At 45.5% G+C, this 19,149-nt stretch overlaps 1 long non-coding RNA gene across 1 annotated transcript in view; it reads left to right on the forward strand.

Moving 5' to 3' along the window:
* The window catches only part of LOC137219779 (uncharacterized), a 152,184-nt gene that overhangs the window by 49,464 nt on the left and 83,571 nt on the right, over positions 1–19,149 (forward strand). Inside the window, exons 3-5 of the long non-coding RNA XR_010941242.1 lie at positions 2,117–2,264; positions 17,408–17,531; positions 18,383–18,573. This is a non-coding gene — a long non-coding RNA (uncharacterized lncRNA). The remainder of the gene's footprint in view (positions 1–2,116; positions 2,265–17,407; positions 17,532–18,382; positions 18,574–19,149) is intronic.

Genomic DNA, 19,149 nt, shown 5'->3' on the forward strand with positions numbered 1-19,149 from the left:
AATGAATACATAAACACATAAACACGTGAGCTCCACCATAAAATGCTTATGTTATAGTTATAAAGACAGAACAGATACATACAAATGATGCAAGTCACTAATGCTAAGAGTGAAATACCAAATGAGTGGAACAAATGACCAGAGCTATGCAATTAGAAGGGAGAATTCACCCCAGCTGTCGAAGGCAGGGCAAATTGGATCATTCCCAAAGAACAGCTGGAGAGACTAACATAGGTGTGTTCAAAGTTTATCTTGACTCCTTTCTCCTCAATTAAACACAGAAGAGGCCGAAGGAAAGGGTGTGGATGACTTGGCATAATTATAACTTCCCAGAGACATAGACCCCTTTTGCGTAAACCAGTGTTTTTCAACCCTTTTTTCATTTTTGTCCTCCTTAAGGAAGCTTTTCAACATATGTTCCCTTATCTCGTCCCCCCGCCGCATGAAAATTTAATAACGAAATATACTGTCTATCTCTTTTATGTCCTATAGCCCTTTGGAAAGCCACACATCATTGTAATATCTAAAATCACAAATTGTACTTCCTTGGGGGTCATAATGCCCGCTTTGAGAGCACATGGTGTAAACCAAAGGCAGAGTGTGATCCCAGCAAAGAGCTTGGTGATGCAGCACAGAGCTCATCTTCAAAAACACTGGTCTTCAATAAATGTATTTTTAGCAATAGGCAGTGAGGGTTCTTTAGTGAGAGGCAGACTAGATGGCCTCAGAGGCACTTCCAAATTCTACATATGGAGCTGTCAGAACGCAGAGATCTCAGGGGGAATGTCCTGGTATTTAATTAGAAAACTAATTTAATTTGGAAAGAAAGTAATTAGGAAATTCATGTTCTATTACAGGGACTTGAATGAAAATTGCTTTCCTCTTACTCTTCTCCAGTCAATAACCAGGGTGACAACTATAGGAGAGAGGGAAGTGTTATCTAAAAGGATGAAAGGGATAAGCATACCTCTGGTTTAGGGACTTGTAGCCCAAAATAGATGAAATGCAAATCAGGAGACTGAGCTTACCCCAATGTGGTGGAAGCAGGGAGCTCCCTTCTATTCAGCCACACATGGCACCGATGGGGCATCCAACTAGGACGGGGAGGGAGCAGCTGCCAAACTCACTACCTGACGCTCTGTGACCTGCAAGTAAGGCCTCTTCCGGAGGCAGCACTCCTGGTACCGTGGTGGACACTTGGCCACGCACTGGCTTACCCTCAGGGACAGGGTCTGATGGGCACTTGTCTCAACAGTAGAGTATGCGTCTTGCTGCACATCAGATTCATCTCAGGAGAGCTTTTCTAAAATACAGAGTACTAAGTTTTGTATGACCCTACTAAATAAAGGCTCTGGGTTGGGGCCCAGGAATCTGCAGTTTGTATCATCCCCCCCTCTCCCACCACTGGTGATCCCAATGCAAGGGCATCTTTCACCTGATGATTGGAGACCATTGCATTTGACTGGAAAGCACCACCCTGGTTATCAGGTCTCACCTGGAAGCTATCTTCCTGCCCTCACTGACCCACAGACTCACACAGGAGTGTGGGGCAACATCTTTGTAAAAGCAGAACTGAAAAGGATTTCCCAAGAAAGGCTGGCATGCAGGAGGAAACGGAGGGAGGGGGAGGGAGGTGGCTAAGAGGGGGATGGAGAGGGAAGGGAGAAGAAAGGGAGGGTGGAGGAGAGAAAGAGAGATGGAGAAGGCTGAGGGAGAACGTGGAGAATTCCGCAGAAAGAAGACAACGAGGGTGAACGCAGACCAGACCCTGGAAAGGAGAGGTGAGGAAAGGAGGAAACAAGGGAGCCAGAGGCCTGTGCTTTCTCTCTCAAGGTGGGAGAGAAGTAAAAAGTCCTCATGTCCAGGCCCAGGAGATAGTACCAGTTGGTGATTAAGAAAATGTGTGTTTGGCCAATTGCTAGGCAGGTGTTCTAAGACAAGGTACTTACCTTCCTAACATTCATCCTCCTCACAGGTAAGTGTGGAATTGTAATCGTGAGGCCTCCATGAATAGTGCATCTTAAAGCAGGTTATCAATATAAAGCACTTTAAGTTGTTAATCTTAGGGCTGGATGAGACCACTGGGTCTATTTCCTCCAAATCCCTCTTTTCACAGAAGAAGAAACCGAAGCCCAGAGACAAGTGACCCACAGGGTGTCACATGGTGAGCGGTGTGTCAGTGACAAAGTATATGCTGAGATACTCAGTCACCAGCTGTCAAGAAGTACGAGAGAACTCCAGCCCACCCTCAGGCAAAAGGGGAGGTAAGTGGGTGAAGGCTGTGAGCCCCCTTTCCCAATCAGCCCCCTCGGCTGACGGCCCCCAGGCCACAGGAGAGCACAGCACTCGGGCCAGCCCGCGAGCTGGATCTTGGTCTGTCCCACCCTGCCCGCCCCCTCGCGGTCTTGTCAAGAGGAGAGGCCAAAGGAGGCATCCCCAGAATTGGGGGACGAGGAGAGTCAGCATCAAACAAGCAGAATTGTCCCTGCAGGAGCACCCCACCCTAAGAGGTACTGGGCACCACACACGTGTCCACCATTAAAATGCTCACTTGAATGTACCCTCAAGACTGGAATGCAGCTGGAAAAAGCAAGAATAAAATCAGTTATTTTGAGGCTGGGCTTCGTGGTAGAAGGATGTGTTGGCTGAAGGGGAGTGGCTGGTCAATATGGAGCCAGAAACACATATAGTTAGAAGCAAGAATTTATCGTCTTCCTCCAGTGCTAACCAAGGAGAAAGACTGTACTGGGGAGGAAATAAGTATTACAGAAATGAAATCCTTTTGGAGAAGGGGCAACTTGTCAAGCTTTTCCTTTACCTGCTTTATTTTCCCCGCGAGTACATTTAGTTATGTATGTTCTGAGTCAATGTTCTGAGCTAAGCTATCCCTTGCTACTTTGATCTCAGGTGAGGGGCAGGGTGGGGGGCGGAGCGTGGATGGGTGGGGGCGGGGAGCATCTCATAAGCAGGCACAAGTAATTCAGTCACTGCAGAGACATATCCTTTAAAGTTAATGAGTACACGGGGCTTCTTGTTTATAAGCATCGGTCAGTCCTTCGGAACCTAAACAGACTGATAAACATGAGTTTCTGCATCTGTAAAGCTGAGGTCTTGGTCCTGCTCAGGATTTATCCTGCCTTGCTGCGAGCCCCAAGCCCTGCCCCACCCTACTTGCCACCATCTCAGCTACAACAATACTCTAATACTGCCCAGATCACACACTTACATTTAAGGGAAACACCCCAGAAACACCAGTGCCTTAACCCATTTCCCTTCAACAAATGTATTAACCAGCTATGATCAGCCAGACACTACACTAAAAGCCAGTATTACAAAGGTGAATAAGACATGGCACCTGCCTTCAGGGAACTCAGAGGCAGGACCTTGCCACTGCAAGTGTGGTCCATAGGCCACCAGTGTCAGCATCACCGCAGAGCTCGTTAGAAATGTAGATTCCGAGGCCCTATGCCAGACCTACTGACTCTGAATCTGTATTTCACTAAGATCTCCAGGTGATTTGTATGCATATAAAGTTTGAGAAGCGCTGATCTAGTAGCAAAGATTCAACTAAAGCCATCTTGAATTAAACTTCATGATGATGAAGTAAACTAAGTATGGTGGGAACATCGAGAAGGGTTTGGTTAATTCTGAGGGAGAAGTAGCCATTTGCACTGAAATTGAACTGGCCAACAAGTTGGGGCTGGGGGCAACTGAGAGTAGGTAGGAGCATTCACCTGTGGAAAAGGACAGGAACAAAGCTGTGAATGTGCATGTTGTGTGGGTGATGGGGGTGTGAGGGTGGGGGTAGGCCATGTGCAGAGCCAGATTGGGACAGACTGGAAGAAAGGTCTTTCAAGGGCTCCTAAATCTCACCCCAGGATGGATGGCTGCCCAGCCTATAGGTGCTGTGTTCTTTGCACTGCCCTTGTTACCAGCCCTCCATGCTAGGATCTGACCAGTGCATGGACAGGGAGAGGCCTCTTCCCAACTTCTGGCCCTCAGTGACCCCTTGGGAATGAGGGGCTGATGTTTGCAGACAGCAAAGGATGCCGAGTCTCAGATCTCACGCCAGGACACCTGGTCCCTGGCAACAACTCTGCAGAACGACCTTGGTAGGAAGTGGATGCACAGATTCCCACGGATCCCACAGATTACTGGCAGCCCAAACAGCCTCCGAAGAGAGGGCTTCCCCCTTATTCAGCTTGTAAGAGAAGCTGACTCTGGAGAAAGTTGAGAAAGTAATGACATGTTATGGAAGGGGATTGGGTCAGAGTCTGGAGGCTGGGTTCCAGTTCCGACCTGGCCTCTAGCTGTATAACCATAAGGAAGTCTCTGGGTCTCAGCTGTAAAATGAAGAAGATGGACAAGGTGATTCCCAGGTCCTTTCCAGCCCTGATAGTCTGTGATTCTGGAACCTTCCAGTTTTAGAAAGGTCTGCCATGTTCCCCTTTTTCAGACTACTTGGATTCTTGTGGAATTTACTGCTGAGTGTCAAAATAAAACATCCTGAGGACAGGATCTCCATCCAACTAACAAGGGCGTCTGGATTATATTGTCCATTGGATTACATTTAGAGGACTAGATAGATAGATAGATAGATAGATGACACACAGATTGGCAGATAGATAAATTATGAAACTGACATTAAACCTCTACCATGGGTTGTGTTTGGCAATTGAGTTCAGCACCCAAAATGCAGAACCTTTGATTCTGGCCAAAATGTTGTCATATATATTTGGAGAAATATGACACATATTAACAAAGAAGAAAGCACTATATAATTTCATAATAAAGTGTTCTGTTAATGATAATTGTTAACATTTTACAGTGCTAAACACTTTATAGGCAATTCCTCGTTTATCTCCCTCAAATCTTAAGGTAATAAATCATGTAGTATGTTTTTGCCTGTAAATGACAGAAAACCCTGATGATGCTGGCCTAAGCATTAAGGAATTTATTCTCTCACTTAACAAGAACTCCAGAGGTAGTGTACCTCCAGAGCTGGTTAATACACTGACTGGATGAAATCGTCAAGGGTCCAGTTTATTTCTAGGTTTTCTCTCTGCCATTCTCATTGGCCTTGTCCTCAGATTAGCGACCGTAATCGTTTCAAGATGCGGTCACACTTAAAGATGCCATATCCTCATAGATTGTCCAGAGGCAGAAAAGACAGCTCTATCATATACATAAAATATTCCTTTATGATGGGGGAGCGCTTTACCAGAAGAACCAGAGCAGGCTTCCCCTCGCATCTCCCTGCCTGGGCTTGCATTTCACGCCCACCCCTCAACCCACCACCAGCGAGGGAATCACTGCGGGGCTCAGCCTGCTTTACTGTTGTTTCACTCCTTGCCTGTGGTGGGCACGCAGGCCCACCTTCCTCGGAGAGGGAGGGGAGCTAGTGAAAAGAAAAGGAGGGGGTGTTCTATAGGAAAAAAGAAAGGCAAGTGGTTTTAAGGCAAAAAAAGAAAAAATATCATTTTACAGTATAAGAAATGGAAGTTTCGAGAATTAAGTAACTTGTTCAAAGGCATGCAACTTGCAAGCAGCAGAGTTGGGATTCAAAACAGAGCCCATACCCTGACACATTCCAAATCAGGTCAAAGTCACCTGCCCCCTGCAGCTTCCACTGCATTCCTGACCTCAGCCCCCAGGCAGTTACTCACTCTGGGGTCAGAGGCTTCTTGCCCCGTCAAGGTCACAATGCACAGATGTTATTTGCTCTCCCAGCCTTCTCCAGGGCAAGGACTAGATTTCATCCATCTTTTTATTTCTCTTTTATCCCCACCCTCTAACACCATGCTTAGTTTCTTTTTTTTTTTAAATTAATTAATTTATTAATTTTTGGCTGCATTGGGTCTTCGTTGCTGCGTGTGGATTTTGTCTAATCGTGGCGAGCGGGGGCTACTCTTCATTGCGGTGCGCGGGCTTCTCACTGCGGTAGCTTCTCTTGTTGTGGGGCACGGGCTATAGGCACGTGGGCTCAGTAGTTGTGGCACGTGGGGTCAGTAGCTATGACTTGCGGGCTCTAGAATGGAGGCTCAGTAGTTGTGGCGCACGAGCTTATTTGCTCAGCGGCATGTGGGATCTTCCCGGCCGGGAAGTGGGATGTGGGGATTAAACCCTTCTGCTATGTTGCCAAACAAAGGAAGTCCTTGGACTAGCTGTTCAAGATAAGCTCATTTTCTAATTCATTTATGCAAATGAATTACTTTTTAGTGACAATAAAACCTGTTTATTTGCCATCAAGTTGTCTAGGAAACTGGAATTAAATTCGGCGTTTAGTTTCAGTTTTTAAAATAATTTTAGACATGAATATTGCTAAAACATGTTGAAACTTCTCTGCTGCCTTTAATAAGGGATGGTGAAAACAACTGAAGTTTTTATTTTTTATGGCTCAGTTAGTTATCTTGTTGCACCATCATATAGGAAGGAACACCATGAGGTGGGGGGGATACAGAGGGAGCGCTGTGATTATCTACACTTAACCCCAAACTGGTAAGATCGTTTAAGTTTTGCTTTGCTTGTCAGAGTTTCTTCTCTTAGGCTACCAGCTAGTTCTTCTCTGCTGTCATATGTCAATTTTCTCTTCAATTAACATACTATTTCTAACTTATGACCTAATAAATGAATCAGGAAGATACACTTATTAACATTGCATATAAAAGAAGAGCGAGTTGGTGCTGAGTGAGGTTTCCAGGTCCTCTCTGCGTTATTGCCACTGCTTGAACTTTAGAACGTTGATTCCAGCTGAAGTGTTTAAGGGGGCTCTTTTCTCTTGGACCTTGTCTGTATTCTGGATACTTGAGGTTTCTGATCTATAATCTTCCAGAGGTGAGTCAAGTATAAGTATGGACATTATTCTCAGAGATTCCACTCTTTAACACCTAACTCCATGTGTAAAAGTGTGGATTTGAGCACTCTTTCATTTTTCCTTTCTGTGTTCCCTCCTTCTCCCAGCTAATATTGCCCTGTCCCCTTCTCTCTAAGCATTCATGCCAGCAGCATATTGTCAGGAAATAAAATTGGCCTCTGAATTTGCACCACTCAGTCGAATTCCTAATTTTTCTTAGGATGTTAATTTGGAACGTCAAATGGCTGCTCTGAACCTCAATCACCTCATTAAAAAGAGTGATAATTCTTCTTAGATGGGAAAACTGAAGGTGGTAATGCTGTGAAAGCATTTCCTAAAAGTATTGTCATTCAACAGTGTAACCTTCTGACATGTCCTTGCTAACAATTATTGACAATTATTCTGTGACAGACACTGAATTATGCTTCATAGATTTTTCTCACTTAATCTTCACCAAAAAAATCCTAATTTATGCTGCAATAATGCTAATTTTACCTCATTTTGAGAAAGAGGAAACTGATGCTTAGAAAGGCTAATTAACCCAGGTTGATGCAGGTGATAAGTGTTAGAGTCAAGGTTTAAGCTCAGGCAGGAGGACACCAGACCCCAAATCTGAGTCCCCATACGATGGCAGAATTCAGATATCTTGTCTGGTGGTGGGATCAGAGAAACAGGAGGGGTGAATTAGGGGAGCAGATTAGCAAAGGCCCCTCAGACCGCAGCCCCACCGGTGGCTGTCTCTCCATCATTCTCCATTCAGGCCCAGGGCAGCCCTGGCCCCGCATTCCCACGACAGCTTTCAGAGTCCCACTTCAAGAATGATGCAAACTCCCTTCCAGGTAGAGGGCGGACCACCTCCCTCACAGGCCATGCTGAATTTCTAAGGATTCCTGTATGTAGCTGGCATTGCAACTTTTCGGTGGTGAAGTGGGGCAAGCAAGGCCCTAACACCCATGGAAACACATCTGTGTCTCCATCATGCCAGCCAGCACTTGCTGATCTAAGAGAAAGCTAGAGTTCTATAGAATTCTATATATCTCCAAGCTGCTGATGGAGCCCAACGTCACTGGTTTACAAGCACTTTCTTTGCCTGCTCCTTCCCTCTGGCTATGCACCTGCCTAATCTCTCTATGTGAAAAGCCCCAGGATCAAAAAGGATATTGAGTCATTACCTAATAATCTAACAATCTAAAGAATTCAGCAATGAGTGCAGCCTCCTGTGGGAGCTTTCCTTGCAACTTGGACCATGGAAACAAAGTAGGATTACCAAAGAGGGGACTATAATCTGGGGCTAAGTGGGGTTTAACTAGGTGGAACTGTCACGTTCTGGCCAAAAAGTACTGGCGCTTCTCTCCCGTGGTTCTCCATTTACCCCATCATTTATTGACTCCTCACAACTGGATGGCATTGAAACATAAACTAATGGCATAACCCTTCTTATGCAACACGCTCTGTGGGTAGCAGATCCTTACAATAAGCGTCACCCTATTTGACAGATAAAGTAATTGAGGTTTAAGGACTTGTCGGAGGTCACATAGGCAGGAGGTGAAAGACTGGGATTCAAACCCAGGTTCAGCTGGGACTAAAGCCTGGTGCTTGCCCCTGGACCACATGGCCTCTTGGACTGACCGTCACCACTCATTCCCTGGGAAACTGGACTGTGCCAACCATGTCTGGTCAGAATCTGAATACCATACGTGATAAGATGAATAATCCTACCTCTAAAATACCCAGCCGGCTAGCAGTTTTCTCGCCCTGATTCATTGAAATGAAGAGGCATTGTTAAAGCATATATTAGGCCCCTGCCTGAGAACCCAGAGCCTGCTGCTAACAGGCAGCTGACAGTAGTGCCTGGCTTTCTGCAGACACAGGCTGTTTTAAAGCCAGCATCAAATGCACTCATTCAGGAGGACCCCTTCTTCCCACCCCTCCTTAGATCCCTGGTGAGTTTCCATTCCCCATTAATCTTTATCCCAAGAATTGTATTCCCAGGATGGCCCTAACTCAGGAAGGAAACTGAAGGTTGGATTAGCATAAAAATATGTGCTTTTCATTAGATTGGCGGCAGGCAGCATGAGTTGTAACCTGCCCAACTTCAACACTTGGAATAGAAGCATAGCTCACAGTCTGAGAAATACAGTCAGTGCTAGATTCCCACTATGCCCCTGACTGTTCGGGATCTCTGGCTCCCTACTGGTTCATCAGACCCAAAATAAATGCCACAGTCTGGCATTCAAGGTCTTCTGTCTGCTGTCTCCAGGGCTCCCTAGTCAACCCTGGCTGCTCCGCCCAAAGCTCCCCGGCTTGGCAGGCAGCTGCCCCCAGCTCCTCCCCATCGTGGTGCCTTGGCTTACGCCTGAAACACCCTCTCATCTCCATCCTACCCCTCTAAGCCCATCATTCCTTTTAAGACTCACAAGGCTCCAGGAAGGTCTTCCTGACCAGCCCCTATGTCTGCATTTCTTTCCATTAGCCCTTACTCAGTAGACCTCCCATGGGTCATCAAGCCCTTCTTTGGCCAACATTTTCTGAGCCCTTTCTGTGTGCTAGGCACTGGGATAAGTGCTTTGCATATGATCCTCTTGCTCTGCTCCCCTTTACAGGAAACCTCCTCAAAGAAGTTGTTTATACTCGTGTCTCAATTCCTGTCCTCTCATGCTCTTTTGAACCATCTTCAAACAGACCCTTGTCCCCACCTCTCTGCTGGAATTGTTCTTTTCAAGGTCACTGATGATTTCTACACTGCTAAATCCAATGATCACTTTCCAATCCTCTTCCTCGTTTCAACAGGATTTGATGCAAGCATCGGACTCTATCATACCCTCTCATGTTGAGTAGGTTTTACTAAAGAGAAGTTAGATAATACCCCGCCAAAATTGTCTATTTCTTCCTATTTGACCTTAAGAAATAAAGGCTGAATATAAATACACACACACCCCTACAATTACTATAATTGTTTCAGCTGCAACTGTAATGTCGTATGAGGTGTGACTACTCAAATAATGGGTCTTGCTGCTAACAATGTATTTTTTCCCCCAAATGGTAACTTTCGATAATATTCTGAACAAAGCAAAGTACAATGTTCCTTTGATTTAAATGATTAAATATTAAGCGTATGTTGCCATACTAAAAAGAATATTTTGTAAAGTGGAAAGAGAGTCGAGGTTCAAATAATTCCAATAATTATACTTTTTTTCACTGCAGTGAATGCTTGACAAAACATTCAAAGTTGTGTGGGACATGAGATCGTTCTCTTTGTGTGATACTCGTCTCTCACATTGCAGGATATCGAATAGCCCTGGCTCCTGCCTATGAAATGCCAGTAGCACCCCCAGGCATTGTAAAAGCCAACAGTGCCCCTTCAGAATTCCACAATGCTGCTTCAGGGGTGACACCATGTGGGGAGACAATTGTCCTGCACTCCTGAACAGCTCATGAGCAGAGAAGCCGACTGGCTTTATTCCGGACTGTCTTTCCAAGGATCTTTGTGTAGCAAACAGCTTTGGAACATACAGATAGTGTCCGTCTCAGAGCAAAGGATAGGCGTGCCTCCTGCCTGTTACAAAAGCTTCAGGCTCCCTCAGCCTGGGGTTCCTTTCCTGTCATGCAACCCACTGTGTGTATGCAGGCACCTCTGGCCCTCTCCACATTGCCTTAGGCAACTGAGACTCAGGGAACAGGGCAGGGAAGGGCGGGTACTCTGGCTACTGCTATTGCTGAGAGTAATAATGTCTTTTGTCTGTGACCCCAGGAACTCATGTTTTCTGCCAGCATCCGTGAGGCTGGGGTAAGCTGACCTTAAATAGGGTCAAACTCAGATCCTTCACAGTTCCTGACAATCACTCCACTGAAAATCAGTAGAACTTTATGCTAACTCCCATTTCTATATGCTAGTCCTGACCTCTTCCTGAACTCCAGATGCTTATAACCAATTACCATCAACACTTGAACGTTCAACAGGCATCTCAAACTTAAAGTGCCCCCCAATACACTCCTTAACTCTCCCCCAAATCCTTTCCTTCCTGAAGCCTTTGTCATCTCAACGCAAAGCAAATTCATCTTTTCTTGCCTCAGGCTGAAAATCTTGGTGTTGGGGTTTGGGGAGGTGCTTTCCTTTCTCTTGTATCACACATCTAGTCAGTCTCTTAGTCCTCTTGACGCTACCTTCAAAAACCACACAAACTCTGACCACTCACCGTCTTCACCTCTCTCACCCTGGTCCACACCACCATCACCTGCGATCTGGATAACTGCCATCGTCTTAACTGGTCCCTTCCCCAGACAGTGCATGACTCACTAGCTCATGTCACTTCTTTTAGGTCTCTGCTCAAATGTCACCATTATCGCACAGGTTTTCACGTATGACCCTATTTGAAATAGCATCCCCTTGCAGGCCTGGTGAATCCTATTCCCTTTCTCTGCTCTATTTTTCTCTCTAGACTTTATAGCATCTCATATATACATACATTGCTTGCTTATCTTTTATGATCTATCTCCTCCCATTAAAATGTAATTGTCTGTTGAATGGGTGAATCGATCAATACAATCTTCACAGCACACCCCTAGAATTCCAAAAGTAAAATTTGCAATAGTTGCTAGAACTGAACTGCTCATAACTTGTGTGGAGGGAGAGGATGAAATGCCATGAAACAACTGACAAAAAAAACCTGAAACCAGGAAGCCTAGGGTCAGATCCTAGTTATATCGTTGGCTAGCTCTGTACTACTGGGTAAGATAAGAACACTGACCTACAGCTATTTCATTTGTCGAACAAGTACATTCCCTGCTGATCCCATGGGTTGCGGTGATTGTCAAACTTAGTAAGTTATCCCCCAAAGCTCTGCAAACTGTAAAGGACTGTAGGATTTGTTTTTTGCTGTTTATCTTTAAAACCTACCACATTTTTCATTCCCATTGTCACAGTTACAGCCTGTATGATCTTGATCGGCAAGCATTCCTGTGCTTTGTTGTACACCTGGATTGTCTCAAGCAGTTCTGTCTGTTTTACATGCCTTTGCCCCACCCTTGCCATTTGCCCTGACCCAGATCCCCTGCTACAAAGACTCCAGGTCCTACGATGGAATGTCTTTCCCATCCCTATACTGCTTTGGAATGGTACTGTCAGGCTTCTCAGGGTGTGAGTGTTATTAAAGGTGTTACTGCTCCTTAGCAGCTCCTAGGTTGCAGGTATTGGGCCTATTCACCTTTGTGACTCCCCGACTCCTAACACAGTGTGGTTATAGCACAGCCTCTACTTGGCTGAATGAGCTCAACATGTCAGGGAGCAAGCTGGAAGCAATTTATGATTTCTCACTGACATTCTCTGTAAAGAAATCACCACTTTCCAATCTCTTGTCAACCTCAACTTCTTACATGGGCTGCGTGATGGACAAAAGCCAGCAGTGTGACTCCAAGCCTCCCTTAGAAAGTCTTGCATAGGGGCTCCAGCACCTCCCCTTGGAATGACAGCAGGATTTCACATCAACGGTTGTATTACTAACCATTGAAGCCTCTGCTGAAACTTAGAGACAAAAGAGTGAGTTACAGTGAAGATCTTATTTCAAGCATTTGTTGAATTGAATACCAAAAATTCAAAATGACAAGATATAGCGCCAAACGAGGTGTATGACACTTGAGACGAGTCCAGAAGACCCACTCTGCTAGGAACAGAGCAGCTGATGAATTCTTAAGCTCCTTTCTGGAAATGTCTTCAAACAGAAGACTGGGAAAGCAGTGAAGGAAATGTCTTTGAAAGAAGATCTCTTTGGTGATGCACATGTGAGAAGACACTTGCAAAAGATGCTCATGCCATCCTGCAGTTTGTAACAAGAAGGGAACAGTTCAATCCTGGACCTGAGGGCCCTTTGATGACAGGGAGGAACTACCTCTGCTGGGGACTGCCTGTGGCAATCCTAAACCTCCTCAGTTAACCCTCGCTAATGACCTGCCGATCCCTCCCTTTTTTGCCCCCAAATTCCATGTCCCAGTAGAAATTCCTGGGAATCTGCTCCTCACCAGCTTAGGGACTGCAATGAAGGGGAGAAACAGAAACAGGCATGAGGGACACTAACTACCATTATTCAGGCACATATAACGATCTACACACTTGCCTGTTTTAAGCCATTTAATCTTTACAATTATTCTGAGGAGTATACAGAACTAGCCCTATGGGGAAACCGAGGCTCAGGTTGCTGAAGACATTTTCCCATGAAAACACAGCTAGAAGAAACAGGGGAGGTACAATTTGCTGTTCCCAGAACCTTCCCTGGACTGCCCTGCTGGCGCTCACCCTGTGTACTCCACCTGAAAGACCACTGCTCATCTCTACTGGTCCAGATCCCACTCTTCTTAAAGGGGCAGCTCCCATCTAACTACCTGCATACAGCAGTCTTGGTTCCTTCCAAGGTGGAAGCAACGGCTTCTTCGTCCATCAGATGGAACTTTGTACGTTTTACATGTCACAGTCCCCCACTCACGCCTCCAACGTGGCCATTTGTGTACACCTTAGTTCCTCTACTAGAAGAAAAAATCCTTCTGGGCTGTGACAGTGTCTTATTCACCTTGGTAATACCCAAAGCATATAATCAAAGCATTAGAGCAAGTTTCTTGCTCATAGTAGGTATTCAACACATGTTTGTTGAATGAGGAACACAGAGGCATTGTAAAAGGTGAAATCTCAGGTATTCTGGTCCCAGAGCCCCTTGTTTTCAGCTCAGATGAACAAGATCTGAGGGTTAGCTGTCATCAAAAGCAAACGCTGGCCCAATTCCAGAGGGCATCTACCCCTTCCTGGCTTCTGCTTCAAAGTTTCCCCTAAGTCCCAGTCGCAGCCCTCTTGATCTTTCCCTGTTTGCTCATTAAAGTTAATTTGGGACATGAAAAGATCCAGGACTGAATATTTCACTCAGGCCAGGTCTCCTTAATACAGCAACTGCAGACAAAACGTACAAAGATGGCAGAGGTTATCAGTACGAGGCCAGTGCATGGAGCACCTGTTTACACCCTGGACCCTCTGTTCATGGATATAGATCTTCAGTCAGCTTTGGGATGCTAAGAATAGCAGGAGAAGTAGATTGTGTCTCTTCATAGAGATGTCAAGAGTCTTCAAGAAGTTCCACAGCTCTCCTTCTGGGAGGGATTAAGAAAATGTCGATTTGTGTGAAAATGGCCTTATGTTGAGTCCTGGGTATGGACGAAGATCATTGTTAAGAATATCAGTTATTGGGGCTTCCCTGGCAGTCCAGTGGTTAAGACTCCACACTTCCCTTGCAAGGGGGCACAGGTTTGATCTCTGGTTGGGGAACTAAGGTCCCCCACGCCGCATGGCGCAGCCAAAGGAAAAAGAAGCAAAGGAATATCGGTTATCATCTTCCGAGTTCTTACGGTGTGGCGAGGATCGTGCTGAGTGTTTTCACATCGATTACCTCTTCCAATCCTCCCAGCCATCCTCCAGGTGGTATTATAACTGACCTTGTATTTCTTATGAGGAAAGCATGGCCTAGAGAAGTTCAGTTACTGGACTGAGATCTTACAGCTATCGGACGACAGGGAAGGTGACAAAGCTGAGATTCCAGCCATGGCAGAATAGACCCAGGGTCTGGACTACTAACCACCACATCCTATTGCTCCTTAGGATGTCTCAAAGTGTATTTTTTAGCAGGCAGAAAAGATACGAACCAATAACTGCTGCCTTAGAAGGTGCCGCTCTGAAGAGTGGGGTAAGGCCTTGGCTTTTGTTAAATTTCACTTATAAAATTGATTTAATTGAGGAATGAAAGGACAGAGGTTGTCGCATAAACGGTTGGTGCCGTGAGAACCAAAGAACGACTTTGCCTATGTGACATGCCTATAAGGCATGTCAAGGTTTCAGGATTCAACGGGATGGTCTGTAAAGTTTACAAAGCTGGAGCCAGAGGGGTGAGGACAGTGGACGAACACAGAAGCACAGTGAAGTATCGCCAGTCTCAAGTGCCCATCGCCTTTGATTCTAACAGACATATATTTGTTTTCGAAGAAATTTTAATTCTAGTCAATGTAAGTTACTCAGTCCTATGGAAATATTTTTAAAAGCGGAACTGGGGTCAGGACTAAAATAAGAAATGATGCAAGCATAAAATAAATTTCTACAACTACATCCAAATATGTCAATGATCACGGTAAATGTAAGTATCTTAAATTCCTCTGTCAAAGTAATAGCTTTTCAGAACAGGTTAAAATACAAAGTCAAGCTATATGCTGATTATAAGACATATGCTTAAACAAGTGGGCACAGAAAGGCTGAAAACATAGGCATTAAAGAAGACTAGAAAAATAATGAAAATAGATGTTATAATACTAACATCAGACAAAAGAACACTAAAGATGAGAATCACTAACATTAAAAGGGACAAATATATTTTGTCCTTTCTGTCACCTTCAAGTCACAAAGAAGATATAACAATTATCAATTGTAATGCGTTAACACTGCGGCCTCTATATGCATAAAATAAAACTGATAGAAATAAAAAGAGAAATGTTTTCCAGATAACTTTTGGGTTAAATAGAAAATAAATAAAGTAATAATGACAATATAAATGGAAAAATTATTCAGAAGTGAATGACAGTGAAAGCGCTCTATGTACCAAAACCCATGGGATGCAGCGAGAGTGGACTCAGCTCAAAAGAAGTCACCTTGCCATTTCCTGAGCCTTCATGCTCTTTACACCAGCACTGCACCATTTGCTGCAGTGGCCACTGTCCACATGTGGCTAGTGAAATTTCAATCTATTACAATGAAAAAGTCGCTTCCCTAGTTGCACTGACCACATTTCAAGTTCTCAGTAGCCACAAGTGGCTAGAAGTTACCATAGTGGACAGCACAGATTTTAGGAACTTCTCACCCTTGCAGAATGTTCTGCTTGGCCGTGCTTCTCCAGAGTTTGCCAGGGAAGTTCCAGTATGTCAACTTTGCCGACTGTAGGCCGCCATTGAGCCCAGGTTTCAATTGGCCAAACTAACCAACTATCGATATTTATACCATTCCCAGATGCTCAAGCCATGTATTAAACCTAGAATCTCAGGAGAGTCAACTCATATTGAAAAATGAGGCCCAATCAACTCTTCAGTTTCATTCTACATAGTCAAACACCTTTAGAATTCATTCACATCCATGTTCCTCATACTCTTGCCAATGCCGATTGGTGAGGTCTTGTTACACTTTTGGTGGGTCGATTCCCTCTCACACCTCAGGGCAGGTCTTGTACCCCTTTTCTGGGCTGTGCTGGGATCTACTCTTGTTAGGGACGTGGAGGTATTAAGAGTGGTGGGAGTAGGGCCTACAAAGACTGGCATCCCCTGGTGATGGGACCATCCCGGGTGTAGTCACTGAAAGGTGTTTATGCAGAGGAAGACGTTTTCTCTCAAGTGGGAAGACGGGTTTCCTCCATCAGAAAGAGAGGTCCTATGGAACTGGGGAGTTCAAACCTCAGCCTCCCCTGTTTCCCCATTCCAGATCTCAAGGTCCCATGCCTTCCTCCACAGGAGCCCTTGTCTTAGCGTTAGAGACTGGGGGAGCAGGCCTTTAATTGGCCCTGCCACTCTACAACACACCCAGTACAGCACTGGGTCCTTAGCCATGTTGGCCCTGCAACGGTAAGAACGGACGGATTCCTTTCAAGTTGGTATAAAGGCTTTTGAAAGTACTTGACACTAGAACCTTCCCTGAGTTTCTGGCAGTTTTCTAAGACATACCCAGGGATGATTCTGACCAACCTTGAACCTCCCGCAGGAACACCTCCTGTCAATGAACTATTCTAATCTGCACTCGACTCATCATTCAGCATGACATTCTCTCATTAGTGTGCAATTTGAATATTTCCTGTGCGTGTCTGAGTCTGCTATACCTTTAACTATATCGTAAGCTTTGTGAGGGCAAGATTATCTCACAACATTTAGTAAATTCATAAGTTCTGAATTTCTGAAGGCATTCTGGCTCATCCTGGCATTTAATGCCAGACAAGTGGCAGTGGCTGTGCCTGGGGCCCCTCAAGAACGTGGGGTGGTGGTCAGGGAGACAGGTCTGAGGGGGAGTCTCGCCGTGGAGCAGACAGGCCATGAAGGACGTCCGTGGGCTCCTGTGGTCAAGCTGAGTTTTCCTCAGGAAACTCTTTCGAGGCACTCGGTGTCCACAGACTCTGGAGCTGTCTGCCAGCTCTGCTAGTCATTCCCCATCTTTGGCTTCCTTCTGGTGACTGGTGGGCCGTGTCTGGTTTGGGGTGGGTGATTCCTATCTTCAAAGTCTTGGTCAGGAGGTTCCTATTTTAATGAACACCATGCAGCCTTGGTGCCTAGCCAAGGTGGGGGCCTGAGCAACCCGGACGGGACCTGAAGAGGGCCGCCTTGTCCTCATGCATGCCACTTGCAACCTCACACTGCTGTGGGCTCAGTGCTGCTGTTCTCTCTCCTCCTCCGGCCACTGGCAATCAGCTGCCGGAAATGGCCATAGGTGGAGAGAAATGTGGTGGTCAGGAGATGACTGCTGTCTGCTTGTCCCTGAGTGTCTACTCTGTCCCTTAGATCTACAGCTCTGAGGTGCTGGACATATCATTAGGAGCGACCTAAAACAGCCTTTTTTGACACCTGCAGTCCAATCTAGGTAGAACTGGGCTACCCAGAAACATGCACTGGCTCTGTGCTGATGGTGAGTACTCAGCGGAGCAATGGCCTTTGCTGCACAGAGGGCCACTTCCGCTCCCAGCAGCTCAACAGCTCCCCAGAGCGCGGGCAAGAACGAAAGAGAATACTGGAGATTTCTCCTCCCTGGTTCACTCATCACAGTGTCACGTGCATGGCTTCCCTTTGTACCTCCTCTCCCTGAGCATTTAGCTTTTTGAAGTTTTCTGGGTGTTTTGATTACTAGTTAATAAGGAAATACTGTGGGGTTACACGATCACTCCCTTCTAGGCAACAACCCCATGCTTCCCTCCCTCCTTCTCTCCCTCCCTGCTTCTCTCTCTCCCTCCTTCTCTCTCTCCCTCCTTCTCTCTCTCTCTCCCTCTTCTTTTCACTTCTCTGCTTTCCAACCCCCCACCCCACAACGCCCATCCTTAGACAAGACAGGTGACAAAGCTCTTTCTTGTTTTTCATAGAGAAACCAAAGCTCTGCTATCTAGGGGGAAATGGTGACCAGATTCCTGGTCTCTCTATTTCCAGTCATTCTTTTACCCCATTTCACCACCCTGCTTTCTTAAAAGCTAGGATTCTACAGCAAAATATTAACAGTGGTTATCATCAGGTTTAGAATTGCAGGTGCTTATTTTTTCTCTCATTTTTTGCTTACAGATTTTTCTAAATTTTCCTCTAAAGGCTCCATATTAGTTTTGTCTTAGCTCAGGTGAACTAGCTGCTATAACAAACAATGTGAAAAATTTCCATGGCTTCATCAAAAAAGTTTGTTTCTTGACCACATGTAGTCTAAAATGAGTGTTCCTGAACAATGTACAGGCCTCCTAAAAGGTGTAATCCAGGAAATCTTTCCTTTTCATCTTGCAGCTCCTCCATCCTCAGCAACATATGGCTTTCAAGTAAGCTGTGATATTCTGTATAAATCCAGAGGAAAGGAAAATAGCATGGAAGAGTGTGCGAGACAGGATTTTATGGATGTGACCGGAAAGTAATATATGTCGCTTCCATTCACACTCCATTGGCCAGAACCCAGTTGCCAGGCTGCATCCACCTGCAAGGTAGGTGGAAAATGTAGTTTATCAGCATACAGAGGAAAAGGAAATGAATATGGTGAATTGCTGGCCAATCTATGCCACACTCGCACAAGAAAAAGAAAAGAAAGTTGAAGTTAACATGGAATAAGGAAGGTAAGCCCTTCCGTAAAGCAATCTTAAGCTCTCTCTCCCACAGCATTTTCACACTGAAAGCCCCACTGTCCCACAGTCAAGAAAATGACCTTCATCCTCAAGGGCATGGACAGATTGGACTTTCTGATATTAAAGAGTTATAGGAAACGGAGAAGCTGAGGGCTGAGGCGGAGGGTTCACAGGCAGTGCTGTGACCTGGGTGCAAACTCTCCTCCTCTCCACTAGGGGCGCTGTCAGCACATGAGTGCTGCCTCTCTGCCCCACAGCCTTGCTTACACGGTAAGGACAGATGATTATGCAGAAGACTGTGAGGTCAGCATCATTCATGTTGAATAATGGCCTTCCTCTCCTCTAAGCACTCCTATCCCTCCCTCCCAGAGAAACTTTGGTTCCATGTACCTCTTACAATAAATCCAGAACCACTGGTGTTCCCAGGGCATGTCTCAC

This window comes from Pseudorca crassidens, chromosome 2 (genome assembly GCF_039906515.1).
Source record: "Pseudorca crassidens isolate mPseCra1 chromosome 2, mPseCra1.hap1, whole genome shotgun sequence".
Taxonomy (NCBI): Eukaryota; Metazoa; Chordata; class Mammalia; order Artiodactyla; family Delphinidae; genus Pseudorca; species Pseudorca crassidens.